Here is a 17049-nt window from a genome sequence, read left to right as displayed (position 1 = left end):
GTCCTTGGAAGAGCAGTCCAAGTAAATTTGATGCAAAACATCCCTTCTAGCCTCAGGGCAAAGGTCTAAAAAGTGCACGATACTTAGTAAGTGAAAACAAGGACAAATCTCTCTGGCCCAGTCTCCTGAAAGCATCTTTGTGCTTAACATCTAGGTGAGCACTTTTCTTACAGTAAAAAAAAAACTGTATTTGATCAACAAAACAATGACAGCAGGTCTATTTCAATAGATGAATTTTCAGTGGGAACCTGATTTACTTGTTCAACTCCACTCGGTTTGATTCCGGGACATAATTGATTATTGATGTTTGTGTTTCCTTGCTTTCCACAGTCCTCCTTCTCACAGTAACATTGTTTCTGGCGTCCTTGGAACAATCCTGATCTGAGACTGGAGCAACAAAACATGGCAGTAAATTGCAAAATTAAAAAAAGGCAAAACTCCAGACATGGCATATAGGATAGTAACGTTTGTGTCTCTGGTGCTCTCAGCCAGTGAGAGCTGAGCAGAGATGTGCAACCCTTTTTCAGAGATGCTCTATGAAGGAGAAGATAGTTCACTTCGGCCTGTTTCTGAGGAAAGGGAGGATTATTCTCTTCTACTGACAAGTGTATGTTTTGTTTTCCTAACTGATGAATTTGGTGGTGGTCCAGTTCTACATTTAGTTTCATAGAGCACTGACTGGGATGAAAGCATAATGTACATCCTCACCAGGGGCCTCCCGGAGTATCTCAAGGTCCAGGTCACACATTCTCCACATTGGCCTCCACTCATTAGTCCTTACACTTTAAGGAAGTACTCTAATCTCAACTTGTTACCTGTATAACAGACTTCTGTCCACAGATTCAATCAATCAGACACCAACCTCTCCATCATGGGCAAGACTAAAGAGCTGTCTAAGGATATCGGGGACAAGAGTTTAGACCTGCACAATGCCGGGAATGGGCTACAAGACCATTGAAAAGAAGCTGGGTGAGAAAGGGACAAACGACAACAACAAGAAAATAGAATAATCGTCAATCTCCCTTGGTCTGGGGCTCTACGCAAGCTCTCACTCGGTTGGGTATCAATGATCATAAGAAAGGTGAGGGACCAGCCTAGAAATGTGGGCAGCTTGTACATGATCTCAAGGCAGCTCGTGCCAGAGTCACAAAGAAAACCATTGGTACACTACACTGTAATGGTATTCAAATCCTGCTCAAGAAGACACATGAACAGGCCCGTCTGAAGTTTGCCAATGAACATATGAATGATTAAGAGTAGGTGATGAGCTCTTTGGTATTAATTCGGCTTGTCATGTTTGGAGGAAGAGGAATTCTAATTGTGACTTCAAGAACACCATCCCTACCGTCAAGCATTTGGGCTGGAAGCGTTATGATTTGGGGTGTTTCTAGGCTAAGGGGACAGATAAACTACAAATGGGCGTGGATGAGTTTTCCAGCATGACAATGGCCCAAAATATGCAGCCAAGGTAAAAAAAAAGGAGTGGCCTTAAAAAGAAGCAGCATGAAGTTCATGGAGTGGCCTAGCCAGTGTCCGGACCTTCATCCTATAGAAAATCTGTGGAGGGAGATGATGCTTCCAGTTGCAAAGCGACAGCCTCGGAATCTTAAGGATTTGGAAAGGATCTGCAAGAGGAGAGGTCCAAGGATCCTCCTGATATGCATGCTAACCTGATGATCAACTACAAGAAACTTACTCGATGAAATGCAAATTATTTTTCCATCTTTTCTTCTTGATATTCTGTGTCTCACTGTTAAAATGAACCTGGCTTTAAACATATAGACCATTCATTTCTTTGTCAGTGGGCAAACTTACAAAACCAGTGGGGGATCAAATACTTCTTTCCTCCACTGTAAGATCGATGTGATCTTAGAAACTTGCATGGTGGTTTCTTCAACAAATTCAGTTGACTTTGACGTGGAGGAAGAATTCGACCCCTTGGCTCTGGGTATCCTTTGGCGAGCATCAGGTATTATTGGTTACAATATGTGTCAAACGGGTCTTCAGTCCCTATATCATTTTAAAATAGTATGATTCCCATATGGTTTTAGAAAAAGGTGTTAGAATTTGGTCCACATTTATGGAGGTAAATCAACTAACTAGTGATGGTTGGACAGCCGCACTTTATCACTGCTTCTGTTCGTCATTTTTACAATAATTCAGGCTACTGACCAATGTGGCGGATCTCATCAGTACTTTTAGCGGAATATTTGTTGGTTTTAGCTTCATAAACCCATGACCTTCAGTTCTTGCTAGAATGATTCACGGCCAGATGTATAGCCAAGATGAAAGTCTTCTTTTTTATTTCAAGAACCCCCTTATTCGGAAGAGGGTTGACTGTCCTTTTCTATATGTTCTATATTCTATAGTTCTGGGAGATCTATAGGTAGGATAAAATGAAATGTGAGTTTAGAAAAGGGAGCTCCTTTATTATGAGGAAAACGTATAGGTCAGTCGAGGTGAAAAAAAGAGCTGAGCCAACACTTTCCATTTACCATTCATTATTTGTTTCTAGGTACAGTAGGTTCAAACCCGTGACATTCTTTCTCAGAAGTTTGAAATGATTTGCAAGTTAAGTATCAAGGATTGTATATTTAAAGTCCTCACTCTTTTAATTGTTTAACTTCTCATATTAAGGTTGTCACTGTGCACAAAAATATAATTTTGTGTGAGTACATCCTCTTTTTAGTTTTTTTTTTGGACAATGACGTTCTGCAATGGACACCTGAACTGTCCAAAATTTCCTCTCGCTGTTCCTTCTTGCCATACTATATATTTCACGATACAAGCAATGGTATAACCAAAATGTCACTCATTGTAGGTAACTCTAAATTTTGCGGTTTTTATTTAACAAAAACATAATTTCCAAGGTATTTTAACCCATTAGTTGTACCTTCAATCACTAGCATGACTGTTCAAACTTCAGCATTCAGTAGTTTCCCAGTACCAATGATTCATAGTAACTGTAAGTACATTTACAAAATTGCTAAATTGATTACTACAAACTCAATTTACTACAAGGTTGCCACAATTGAAGGAGCCATTTTTCTTTATCTTGTTTATTATTCCATGAGACAAGATGTGCGCGATGAAAGTCTGCGCCTACGATAATTCCAATGGAATTAAATTTGGAGTTGAAATCCAATCAGTGGTTACAAAGTTAGCATGTACAATGGGCATGATGCTCCGAGGAAAACAAAGGACAATTATAGTCCTAATAATGTCTGGTTTGACCGTGAAACTCCCCAGGGAGGTGGCAGTCGCAGATAGAAGGCCAGCCAGCTCATTCATTTTCGACGCCAACAAACCTTTAAACTCCCAAATAAGTAACAAAATGCCGACATGTTTTGTAGCAGCTGAGTATTCCATTGCTAGTGTGAATTTCAAATGTGTTTCTTGAGTACATAATTCCACATGTATTCATTCATACTTCGGATTGCCTTCATTGATAATCTACAATTGAAATATTCATTATAAATAAAGAAAACACATTGAATGAAAGGGAGTGTCCAAACCTATGGTCTGTACTGAATGCATTTATATTTTGTATTATTAAACAAGACAGAAATGCATTTGTTCAGTGCAAAATGTGCACTCACACTAAATATGAACATACGTGATGAAAGATAAAAACAAAAAAACAGCTATAACAATATGACTACAAATACAGACACCATACAATAGCTCACAAAAAAGGTTTCCCTACAACAACAAACCAAAACAAATCCACAGAAAACACTGAGGGATACACAGACCACAAGTTGCTTTACAATTTACATAGTAAATAAAAAATAATTGCCTTTTTTTCTTTTATTCTATTTAATACTATACTTTAATTTTTCAATTCGCATATTTAAATATTTGGCATGCATTTTTGCATGTAATATTTACTGAGGATAATAAAAAATGTATAAGATTCCTATTATTTTAACCTTGGTGTTCATATTTGGCAATATGTATTTTAAATAAATTAAGTATAATTAATATTCCTTTTAATAAAACATTCTAAACCATCCAGGGACAATTGGAAAAAAAAAAACATGATCATTAGGGCTAATACAACAACAGAGACATTACAGTCCTCGGCCGTCTCTGCATAGCAACATCCTCTCTCTGCTGGTACTGGAGTGTTGCAGAATCCATCCGAGTGAGACCTCCTCCTCTCCTCCTCCTCCTCCTCCCCTCCTCCCTTCGCCGGTCCTCTCTCCACCCGGCTGAGCGTCGCACAGCACGTTGAATCACAGACAGCGAGCGGAGGCTGCAGACTTGACCAGACAGTGGATTTAGATCCAGGACAAGAAGAAGTAGACGCTCCCTCAGCAGCCTTCTGGTTCCCAAGGTGAGAGCCGCTTGCACGAGAAGTCCAACTGAAGTGTTTTTTCTTTAACTTCCATCAGGATGAGCTGTCCGACACACAGCATCCTTAGAAACCCATGTTTGGGGGGAAAAAAAAACGAACCTTTAAATTTTATGTGCAAGCGTGCATGCATGCTTTTGTGTCCACCAGGGTGGGGGCTGACCGAGTCTGTTCTCTTGTGTACTTGCCTCCAGCATGACATCCCATTTACACACACACACACATGTCTTTGTGACCTATTTGATTGAGCATTGAATCTGAAAGGTGTGTGTGTCAGAGAGAGACGTTACTCATCCACAGCAGACGTTCAAAGACACGATGTGCATCTGTGGCGGCGATGAAGTTATCCTGCTGGACAGATGTGACTGTCACAAGTGGTGTCATGCAGCTGCACACACACACACACACACACAAACACACACCTCAGATGTAGTTAAGAAGATATCATTTGTGCATTAAATCATTAATGGGATTCGACCATAAATACAGAAATTGATTTTTGTGTTTCGTTCTCGCGTGTATGTGACAATGACTGGACCAACATTTCTACATCCAGTGTCACCGATATGTTCCACTGACTCAGCTCACTGAGGCTCGCCCTCAGTCTACTGTGTGTGTGTGTGTGTGTGTGTGTGTGTGTGTGTGTAGATTGATCACCTGACCACTCATTTCACCAGCAATAGTCTGTCTCTACAGTGACTTTGAAAAGCAGTTTGGAAACACTGACGGGACTCGATTAATCAAGACGGTGTGTCACGTGTCATGTGGTATGTTGTGGAGGAAAACTTATCCTAAACCTGATGACAGAACATCTAAAAACTCCAATGAAACTAAACACCTGGCCTTCATGGAGATGTGTTTGTTGATTGTGTGACCAGGTGTGTTTTATACAAGTAACAAGTTCGAACAGGTGCAGGTAATACAGGTAATGAGTGGAGGATATGAGGAATATCTAAAGAAAAACTAGTGTTTTGAGGGTCGGAATTCTTACTGCATGGTAGGTTAAAAAATACTTGCTCATGCAATAAAATGTAAATTAATTAGTAATAAATCTGGTTTTTTTTTTTTAATATGTTTTAACAGTTATAATGTACATTATAAAATATAGACCTCTACATGCTTTGTGGTAAAAACAAAACAAAACAAATACTGCATAATGAAAAATATTGGGACTGTTTTCTGAGGCAATAAAGCAAAAAAAAAGGCAAAAAGGATGAAGAAAAATAGGTTCATTATAAGAGAAATGAATTATTTTGAAAAGGACAATTTCAGTTTTTGTAAATACTAATACTGAAAAGTCAAATCATGCTACAATAAGGGATGAAAAAAGCGGATCATCATTTTACGATCTTTAATGTAACATGATCAATGTGTAAATAACATTCAGTTTCACTTTTCTATCAGGTTATCTTTAGGGACAACTAATACTCACTAAATAGAAATAAAAAAATGATAAAGGTGAAAGAATGAATGTTTGAATACAGCTGTATTTAGAATTTAAGTAATAATAAAGGACAAAATGAAATAGTCAGTTCACTGTTAAAAATGTTCAGTTTAAGATTGTAGCCCTTGGTAAGTAATGCTTAACATGACACAATTAAATAAAACAATTCACAAGAATCCCTGTGATGCTGGAAGACTAATATAGTCTTGTTAATAACCGTCCGTAAAATGTCGTCTACAGTTTGTTCAGCTGAGAAACCAGCCGGGCTCTACACATTACCTTCCGATCTCTTGCAAGATGAAAAAGCACTTAAACAAGGATTACAAGGGTTCGCTCATTACCTCTCTCTGCTATATTAGTGTTGTGTTGACATCCTGGTGCTCATCTCCAGGTGTTAATGCTACGGTCAGGTTTTTAGCAACAGCTCGGTTATTTTTTTTCACTTTCCTTGAAGGATTGCACTGAAGTTGAATGTCTCTTTCTTTCCATAATTACTGCAGCCATGTGTCAGCAATTACGCATCTGTACTGTTGACTGCTTCCAGTCTGATGAATAAATGTAGTCATACAAAGATAAAAAACTCATCAACTAGCATCTCTCTTTAGAATGTTCCTTCAAACATACCTTTGGGTGACAACCAACAGAACTGAAAGAAATTAAATCAGAAAAAAAAGTAAACGAAATCAGTTCATCCCAATCAATTCTGGACTAAACTTTAGCTAAAGGTAAACGGACTGGTCCTATAAATCAATAATGCACTTACTTTTTTGCACCACGGATAAATATGTCAAAAATAAAATGGTATTCCTGTCAAAAAAATGAACATCAACAATAGACGAAAAATATATCTCACTATTACGCCAAATAAGTCGAAGTCCTTGTACTCTCTTGAACAAGAAGGTCCCATATAGTTTATAGTTTCCCTTTGTTTAAAAAAAAAAAAAAAAGAAGTTTACTGCCTTTTTTCTGCTAGCTAATTCTACCATTAGACCATCTGGACCTGTAAAGTTACTTTGGAGAAAATAAAGATTAAAAGCCTTTCAGACGAGCAGTCAGTGGTCCTGAACCACTGGCAACACATTGGATGAGCTATATTAAGCACCTTGTAAATGAGCCAAACAACACATCATTAATTATTAATGTATACAGTGTTTTACAGAAAGTTAGAAAATAGAGTCAATGAATATTCAGTCTCACATAACCTTGCTTACCCCTCACTCGATCAGTTTTCCTGTGTGTAGGACTCGGAGATGTCGGTTTAAAATCTTTGTTTAAAGGACTTATTTCCTAAAGGTTTCTCACAAAACCTTTAACTCGTGTGTTATATCAATGTTAAGATGACCCTCGCAACCTAGATATAACACAAGGGATACCTAAAACACTTTTTTTCCCCACACCAATGGGTCACCTTGACCCAGAGATAACTTAAGGGTTAAAAAACCTTTTAAAATAAATTTTTAGTAGGTGTTTAAAATGTTAATTTGGGTCAACTTGGCACAACCTCAGCACATGTTTCTTTCATGGACTGTTACATCTAGTTCTTTGGTTTCACTTTATTTTAGCTAAGGAGAATTAGGGGTTGGTTTGCTAATTCCTCATTAATTTGAATACAGCAAAATATATAATGTCGAATAATAAGAAATATTATGAACTTATTAAATACAGAGAATTATTGACCAGCTGAAGCATTGTCCTGATCTATAGAGCTCAGTAGGGGGCGCCCTTATTTTCAAAGTGATGTGAGGCTTCAATAGAATATCTATTGGCCTTTAAGAAAAAGTGCTTCATGAAGCTCCACAGCACATCACTACAGAAAACATTTCCACAATTTGTTTACTTTTGAGCTTTTAACTAAACTCCCTCAATTTCCTGCCTTTCTCAAATGTACACACACTTGAATTTCCTTAAGTTTCAACACAGCATATCTGATTTGTTGCTGTTATGTACTGTATGTCGTCTTCTTGAGCTGTTGGCTCTGTTTGAGAGCTGCTCCATATTTAATAAAAAGGTTGTGATCTTTTGGGACTCCGAAAAGGCTTATACGATCACTGGGGCAATTTTAACAGCAAAAAGCCATAAAACGTGTTGGTATTTCGCTGATATTGCAGCAATTTTGAAGAAAGGAATTTACTTCAAAAAGGTTTTTCAATCATTTGTTTTTTAAATTCAATAGAATCAATCAATTACGGACAATGAATTTCATAGTTATTATTCATGCATAGTTTAAGAGTCTAATTACCATTTATTTATTTTTATATTTTCCTAATAGAAAGTCTCATCAGCATTACAATGTCAATTAATCAAATAATATTCATGCAGGCCGGAAGCAGTAATTAATTCATCATTAAGATCAGGCTCATGGAAACTGTCTCACTCATAGTGTAATATCCATACCAGATTAGTATCATATCCAAATGCAAGGTTTCAGTATTGATGATTTTAGATTGATATATATGGCAATCTCAATTTTGATTATTGTTTTGCATACGACCAATACTATGTAAGTAAGTTAAGGTTATTTGTAAAGCGCCTTTCTAGAACAGGGTCACAAAGCACTTCAGCAAACAAAAACAAAAAACAGTTAAAATACAAGCTTTAAAAGGCCAAGACACATAAGTATCTTTTACATTTTTTTTAAATGTTTTTTATTGATCCTGAAGGAAACTGGCAGCCAGTGAAGACTTTAAGTATCGGGGGAATGTGAGTTCTTCTACTAGAGCTGGTCAGAATTCTCACTGCAGAGTTTTGTATTAACTGCAGGCGAGACAGATCCTTCTTGTTTAGACACGAATATAAACTGTTAGTCTAAACGAGCAGACACAAATTAAAACAAAATTAAAGCCAAATGAGCTTTATTTTCTAACTTTGAATGAATTACAGTTGATTAAACAAAAGAGATTTGCCGCAGAATTTATGGGATTATAAGGTCCAGATTGTGTTGTGACATCATTTTAGTCAGTTTAGAGATGTTACTCTTTGGAAGGAAACACTAACTATTAAACCAAATCCTAAGATCAGCCCTCAGATAATGACCTTCAGACAAATGTTGATCCTGCATTAGCTCAACAATTACAGATCCAAGAGTGGCGTCTACAGCAGCGGCAGAAGGAAACCGCTACTGTAAAACTGAAGACAGATTTTGGATAAGTTTTATGCCAACTCCCCTTTTGGCGAGACAGCAAATCTCACAGAGCAAAGGCAGCGCTGCCAAAAGCAGACAGAGGATGCACACTGATTAACAGGCTGCCACGGCGATGATAAGAGAGGGAAGGAACACAAGTGTGTGTTTATACGCCGTTGTGGGGCTTTGAAACCGCCATGATATTGCTAAGTCAAATCTACGAGGAGTTTTGTCAACCAGATGTAATGAAAAAGTGACATTAAAACGTGTCAGCTGGTCGAACATTCGGAGTAAAATAACAAGTAGAAGTCAGTTGTGTCCGAGCATGACATCTGTGAAACACACTCCTTGGCGTTGGGCTCTGGCTTTGCTTTTTCGCTCCCTATAAATAGGCTGCACAGTCCTCTGGGAAAACACTGAACTTCTTTCTTGCCCCTGGCTTCAGAAAATAAGAGCGGCCATTGTTGTCTGTGAGCAGAGTTGGAAGTGAAGCTCCTGGTGGTCACCAACGATTTCTCCTGCAACTGTTTGCAACCAAGGCTTTCGAAAGCTCCATGTTGAAATTGTCTTCAGTCATTATTTTTAGAGCCCTGTACATATCACTATTCTAGAGTATTAGGGACTCACAAATAACTGTCTTTTCAACATAAGAAAATTAAAAGCATTTATATATGATGGTCATGTTCCTCAACAGGATCTTCGCCAGAAACTCTAGAGGTTCATATCAACGTCCGAAGTATTCAAGGTATCATACTGCTGTTATGGGCTTAGCTGTTGATGCCAGTGTGACTAGCGGGTTGCGAATATGCTACGAAAGGTATTTCATCCAACGTTACGAGACCAGGATCCGATACAGTTGTGACATCAGGGAAGGGAGAAGGTATCAAGTTGTGGTTTACAGTTGTCAACGACTATTAAAATTGTAATACTGTGGCTTTAAGTCTTATTATATAACACATTTAAATCATCATCTTCCACCTTATTTAAAAGAATATTTCATGTTTGGATCACCAACCACTCTCACCATTAGCTTAAAGGGTAACTAACGTGAAAACTCAACTCAGAGGTTACAAAAGTTTCTATTATGGCGTAATAATGGCTTCACTCGTCCTCCTCCAGCCAGCTGTCACCTCGCCCCGCTTTGTTTACACATCAAGTCTATTGGAGGTGGAGCTTTTTGTGATTGATGGCGCGTGGAGACATACTACGATGCTTGACCAGTCACAGCAGCGTGGGTGTGGTTATGATAAACAAGATTGTATATCCAGAAAGACGGTGTTTATTGAACATTTTCTATAGTAAATATTTCAATGAAAAAAGAGTTTTGTACAAACAGACACATACTGATGATACAATGGAGGTCAGAAATCAATTTAAGACACACTTAAATCAACACATTAGTTTCACTTAACCTTTATTTTTTACAGTTGCTCCAGCAGATTCAATTTTCAATTCAATTTTATTTAAAGTGTCTTATCCTAACAAAGTTATGATGCAAAATACAACGTCAACAACCTGTCATGAAAATAATGTCATCAATAAAGATAAAAAAAAATCAATGTTCATTGGCCGTACAGAGTTGTTTAAGTAATATGTTTAAAATGAAAACTATGAATTGCAAGTATGAGATTTCCGCAACGCTTCCAGCTGACACTGATCTCACTTCATTATTGTTATGGGGATCATTTGAGCGGTGTCGGGTAATCCACGATCGGAGGAACACTGTGTCTTACCGTCCATTTCAGTTAATAGTTAGAGCTCTCTTCCGCTCCCAGTTGCTTCTCTAACAGGCTCTGCTTCACACGTTTTGCTGCTGTTCGAATTGAAACCGATGAAAATGGTGCAATTTAGCCCAAATGCGTCGAGAGAGGGCGAGGAGGGATTTTGACAGTGCAGTTCACTGAAGGGTCACTTTCATGGTTGTTACGTCCTGCATTTGTAGATAACGCTGATGGCTCGAATTGTCGGTAATCAGATGGAGCACCTCTTGAGATCAGCTCTTTCTGTTTATCAGTTGATCTTAAGGTCTCATCCTGACTTGACCTGCAATCATGACGTGTTGGATAAAAACGAGGAGAACCATTTGTAAAAAAAAAAAGGAACTGAAATGCAGATTCTTTTTTCACTGGCGTAAGAAAGCATCAGTAAGAGTTGAAACCAATGGTGTGTTTCGAGTTCGTCTTCGGTCATTTCCTGTAAATGATTCCATCCGTCAATGAGGGCCGAAATAACCGACATGACCATTTTCTGCTTGAGGTACCAAGGATAATCTAAATCCCAATTTTCCCAAACAGTCTTATGGAATACCTGAAGAACTTGGAGAATATTGACCTTTTCAATAATCAACACTGGGGCTGTGTATAAGAAAATGTATTAAATAGAATAAGAATCGATTCTATAAAGACTTTTCAATATCGATATAAGAGCGAGAGATTGGTTATTGCGCGGCATATTGGAGCTGTCTAGGACAAAACAAATGAAACTAATAGAATCAGGAAAACTGACGTTAAAATTCACTCGTACTCGCTGTTGGAGAACTAAGGATTCAAAGGGCTTGTTCAGGTCCTTTAACTGAACCACGTCATGATTTAACATAAACATCTGACTGAAACAGTTATTCACAGGACGTATAGAGAGTCGTGCTAACCTGTGACACAGACATTCACTTTTTCTAAACAGGAATCTATACAATGTCATTTAGATGTTTTATTAATACAATAAAATATAATATACTCCAGTTACTTATTCTACTAATATGGGTGGAAACGCAAAGCGACAGCCTGTAGAGGGCACAGCATGCATGAAGTGGAAATGCTGTTTAAACTCAGGAGATAGAAATAAAGTAGATTGTAATACAATTAGGCCATTATCATTATTCAACAACAAATTCTGAATCAAATCAGACCTTATTCACACTTGATAGCCGTGCAATATTGTTTAGTCCTTTCCAAACAAGAGAAAGCAGAAATATTTGATATATATTATTATTATTATATTTGAAATATTCTATTTTTCAAAAATATTATGTGTATTTGAATTTGAACAGATTATGTACTGTGTGTGGGGGGGGGGGGGGGGGGTGCGGGGGGGGAGTCAACTCTAATTATTATGCTTCTTTTTTTCGGGGGGGAGGGAACAGGTTCATGCATTATATTCCTCTCTCTGTTCGGTGCGAGAGAAAGTCACGTACACACTGGTGTGTTGGCAAACAAAACTTTTTCTTTCTTAAGCATTTTTGGAGACTTTAATACTCACAAAAAATTCAATGAAAATACACAAACTAAGAAGTTAAAAAAGTTACAACTGAACTAGTAATTCATAGTGATGTGCTGATGAAGCGGTGTCCTTTTTTCTAGGTGGCAATTTCTGCTTGATTCAATTAAGCCTTCCATATATTAAAGCTTATATCTCATTATTAGCTGCTTCATAAATCTGCATCTGCCCAACACTAGCGTTCAGAAAAAATTCTACGTGTTCAATGTTATAGTTTTACTCAAATCTCAGGAGGGCCACAGTAATACTTTGCCCAGGTCAATCAAACAGCTTACAGTTAATGTTAATTTCACTCAGTTTTTTTCCCTTCCTTCCTTTTTCTCTTGAGCTAGTCTTGTGTGTGGGTGGTGATTTTTCTATAATAATCCTTATCTCGTTTAAGCCTTGTTAAGGAGTTTAAAGGGCAATTATTAACGTATGACTTTCAGAATGAAGTGTTTCTCCAAATCCAAGAATTTTAGAAATATATCTGATGTTGGTTCTTTTCCAGGTTGCTATTGTTATAGATAATAGCTTTCATCTCACTCATATGGTGTCTGTCAGAGAACTGAGATAGACTCACTATTTGGTTCCATTATTTGTTGACCTGGTTTCTCACATCACTGCCTTTTGCCCTAAGCGGCCGGGATAGTCTCCAGTCTCCTACGCCCCCCATAAATATGAAGAACAGGTTCATGCATTATATTCTTGAAGAGCCCTGATTAAATATTTATTATCACGGGTGTATTGGAAAGAGTTTGGCGATACGATACAAAGGGGCAACGATATGATATATTGCAATTCTATAGGAATAACTATGTATCGAGTTTCTTTTTAAAGAGTTAAACTGTACAAAATTAAAAAAAAACTATGAACTCATTTTTTTTAAAAGATACAGCGCTGTTAAATATCAATATGATATCATGGAAAAGAAATATTGCTTATAATATTGTTATTATTTTCTTAAACCCCTATTGTTTATTAGTATTAGTATTAGTAACACCACACACATCAGTGGCTAACAAAACTGTATGATCGGACGACAAGGATTCATACCCTATCAAGGAAATAGTGTGTATCTGTCTGCACACGTGTGTGTCAGCAGACGTACTGTGTTAATATATTCACTTGAGCGTCTCCATGACTTGAAGAGTCTGTTAGCGTGAGTGATTGCACCTCAGGGCCCGCTAGAAAACTAAAGTCAGCTGAAAGGAACGGCATCAAAGGTGTAAAAAACGAAGCACTCATGGCTATTATTCTTCATGAAATGAGCCAAGATGCCATGTTGTTGGTGGCTATTTCAAAACTTATCAGTCATGTGGGAAGCTTTATCTACTTTACAATTGTTGTTGTGGGATGTTGATCTGGTTGATGAAAACGCAAGTGTTGGCTCGTGCATTGTTTTGCCTGTTATTTCAGGATGAATTCTAAAACTGAAATAGATATATTTTGATCAACTATGAATGTTTTATTGCTCATACTGTATCAAATAAAATAATGTATAAGGTAAGAACACATTGTGTTTTATTCACTTGACGCAAAACTAAGCGTCCCTGATTTACTGCTTGCTAAGAGCAGAAAAATAGTACCGTAGGGGAAACCAGTGTTGAAAAGGATTGCGTTAAATCCTCCTCTAACCCAGAAAAGAGTGGATTGTTCGGAAAGAAAGTGAGACTAGTTGGATCTTATTCATTTAATAAGGACACATTTCTCAAACTTTGGTTCACATTTCTAAACTGACATAAACAATAACATAACACTATGTTACATTAATACTGTGAATGACCTTATCTGCAAATATACTGTATATAGTAAAAAATATATCACCAATCTTGAAATCTTTTATGTGAATCTTTATAAACAACACTGATTGTTTATCACTTTTTTTTGTTTAAATGGTGACAGTTTCCTAATAAATGTATATAATTGGTGAGTATCATCTTATAGCTATAGAACTCTTAAAACAGAATTTTGTGACATATTTTCTTAAACAAAGTATTGGAGTTATGTTGGGATATTTTTAGTTCATATTGCCAATCTCATGTACCACCTTATTGGTTCTTCAGCAGGTTTAACAATATACAGAAATTATATAAACATTTGGACAGCAAAATGTAGAAAAACTATTTTTTTGTGCTTTCAGAACGCAAATCTCCACAGTGTTCAGAATTCAGCAATTACCCGTATTTTATAACCAAGTAACTTTAATGCTTTTTTGTTCGTACACGAACAAACTTGCCTTTCAAGATATTAGGGCAAAAGGCAGCTTCCTTAGCTAGAAAAAAACCCCCCACTTAGTAGCAGAAGAATATTTTCCAAATCTAATTGAATATACTTCCTTCACCCCTTATAATGGTTCCTGTAAAGAAAGAGCAGTCGATTTGGTCACTTAAATGACGGCAGGTAAAGGTCAGTCCATGTACCTGCAGTCTCACTCGCTGTTTCCTGCTTATTGATTTATTGCTGTTCCTGCACTGTGGTGGAGAGCAGAAGTGCTAGGAGCTCTTAACTCTCTTTCATAATCACAGCAAGGTGTGTGCGAAACAACACTATTTTCCTCATTTTCTGGTCACAAGAACAAAAAGGCTGTTTTTCGCTTTTTTGAAATGTGATGATAGCAATAAATATACCAATGAAGACAATTGGAGACTTTCAGTTATGTCATAACTTAATTTCACAATTGGTGAGAAAATACTCAAGTACTCTTTGATACTTGGTACTTTGATAAAAACAAAGGTAGTTTAAGTTATTTGAGTAAATTTAAAATACGCTAAAGAGAAATAAAAACAAAATCTAACAGCAAAGTTACTCAATTGCTATTTTATTCATTAAAAGTGCAACTAAAGTGTTGATTTAAGTGTGTCTTAAATAGATGTTGGACTCTATTGTACTCATCAGTATGTGTTTGTACAAAACTCTCTTTTCATTTAAATATTTAAAATAAAAAATAAGCTTTATCCCCGCCCACTGAAAACACTTTTCTGGAGATTAAATGTTGTTTACAATGACCACACCAACTCTGCTGTGATTGGTCAAGCATCAAGTTTGTCACTTAACATCATCAGTCCCTGAAGTATCCACCTCCAAGCGACTCGTTGTACAAACAAAGCGAGGGAGAGAGGAATGAAGCCATTATTATGTCGGAATGGGCTCCGCTCTTGTAACATCTCGTTCGCCCAGATTTCAGACGGGGAAGAACTTTATAAAGTAATAAGTTCAAAACATGGTCATGATGAGAGGCTTGGAGAGAAAGACAACATTTGAATCATGTGAGTGAGTCAGGAGAGTTGGGTTTTTGCATTAGTTTTCCATTAAAAAAAAAAAAATCTAAATCAAAAAAGGCTTTATTGTACCCAAGACCAGGGTTTTAATTTGCTTTTTCAGATAATATATTTATATATTTACATAATAATTCACATTATTTATTACATTTATATTTTTTTTTCCACGCGATAATGAATCTGATTTAAGTACAAACCATACAAATTAATACTAGACATATTTCAGTATCCACACCCCCACCCTACTAAAAAATTAACTCAATTATATTAACGTGAGTACTTATGAATTTTACTTTCCCCTGTTGCTTAATACAACGTGTGTGAACCATTTGTAAATTACATTTTATCGTTCAACTTAAAGTGAAAATATGTGGAAATAAACTTGTGACCTGCTTACATGCTACATCACTATTGGCCGACATTCATCTTGTTTTCATTCTCCACTCGACTTTGGTTCTACGTGTCAAAATTGATTTCACAAGGGAGCAGAATTTTGGTTGCGGGCTGAAAAACGTTATGATCCGAAATGTAAAAACAGGAAGAATGAGAATCATACTCCTACTTTGATTTTGGGCCCAATTAAATGAACCGGCGGGCCGGATTTGGCCCTCAGGCGTGAAGAATTCTGCTACCAAAAATTGCGGAGTTAAAACTTCGCAGCACGCCCGCTTGTTTTTGCATTACTCTGTTTGATTGCTTTTGTTTTCTTGCTGCGGCAACAATGGAATTTGTCACACACTAGACAAAAGAAGGATTTCCTTATCTTCTCATGAAATGTTTCTTTGTCGGGAAACTGCCTTTGGTTCAATGTGAATAGTTTAAATTAGACTCGCAGACGATGGCGAACATCGCAGATGTTGAGTCATTCCTGCGTATCCCATGCTTCTCAGGTTAAACGCTACTCTATTAAACATCGTTTTAACAATATGATGTTATGAATAATTATCAGGAGCCCTGATCATGAAAACTCAGTTAGCATTGTCGTAAAATACTGTTTCCATCTGTTTCATTTCATTTTGTTTGGAGATGAATCTGAGACTACAACAGATGTTTAATTTTAATGGGATTATTTAGAAGCATCTTTGACGGCAGAGATAATACAGGAGGCTTATCTTCTTCTCTTTAGCTTTAGATGGAAGCCTTTTTTGTCTCTTCAAGGATGACAGTGACATTTATAACAAACTCTATCCGTCACCTGTGTACAGGGACTTTAATCGTTGACATTTATGCTCATTCACGTCCCAGGCATCGATTTTATAACCATTCCAATGACACCCAAGTGATTTAGATTGTCCCGACGTTCCTTGTGGCACAACATGTTCCACATGATTCCCTGGATTGGCATAAAATGAAAGATGACGATTTAAACTTTGATGATGTTTCCTGGTTGGTGAGACATAAACACATGAAACACATTTACAGGCTTATTTTACTCATTTTCTACTCTCTCATGTTGACAAGGGTTAGGATTATTTTCAGAGTAATCTGTTCCTTTTTAGAGTTATACACAAAAATATATGTTAACTTTAACATAGCGACTGGAGCTCGGTTTCATCATCGTCCAAAAAGACAAACTTAAAAACATCCTCCATAC

General features: G+C 37.0%; 1 protein-coding gene across 1 annotated transcript in view; it reads left to right on the top strand.

Moving 5' to 3' along the window:
* Window positions 1-4265: 4265 nt before the first annotated feature.
* Window positions 4266-17049, top strand: part of LOC148065232 (junction plakoglobin a-like) — a 93269-nt gene continuing 80485 nt past the window's right edge. The window contains exon 1 of the mRNA XM_087810090.1: window positions 4266-4339. The gene's annotated coding sequence lies outside the window, so the exon portion shown is untranslated. The remainder of the gene's footprint in view (window positions 4340-17049) is intronic.

The sequence above is a fragment of the Callionymus lyra genome, chromosome 15 (assembly GCF_982586985.1).
Source record: "Callionymus lyra chromosome 15, fCalLyr1.hap1.1, whole genome shotgun sequence".
NCBI classification, from domain to species: domain Eukaryota; kingdom Metazoa; phylum Chordata; class Actinopteri; order Syngnathiformes; family Callionymidae; genus Callionymus; species Callionymus lyra.
This window is presented reverse-complemented; position numbering and strand designations above follow the sequence as displayed.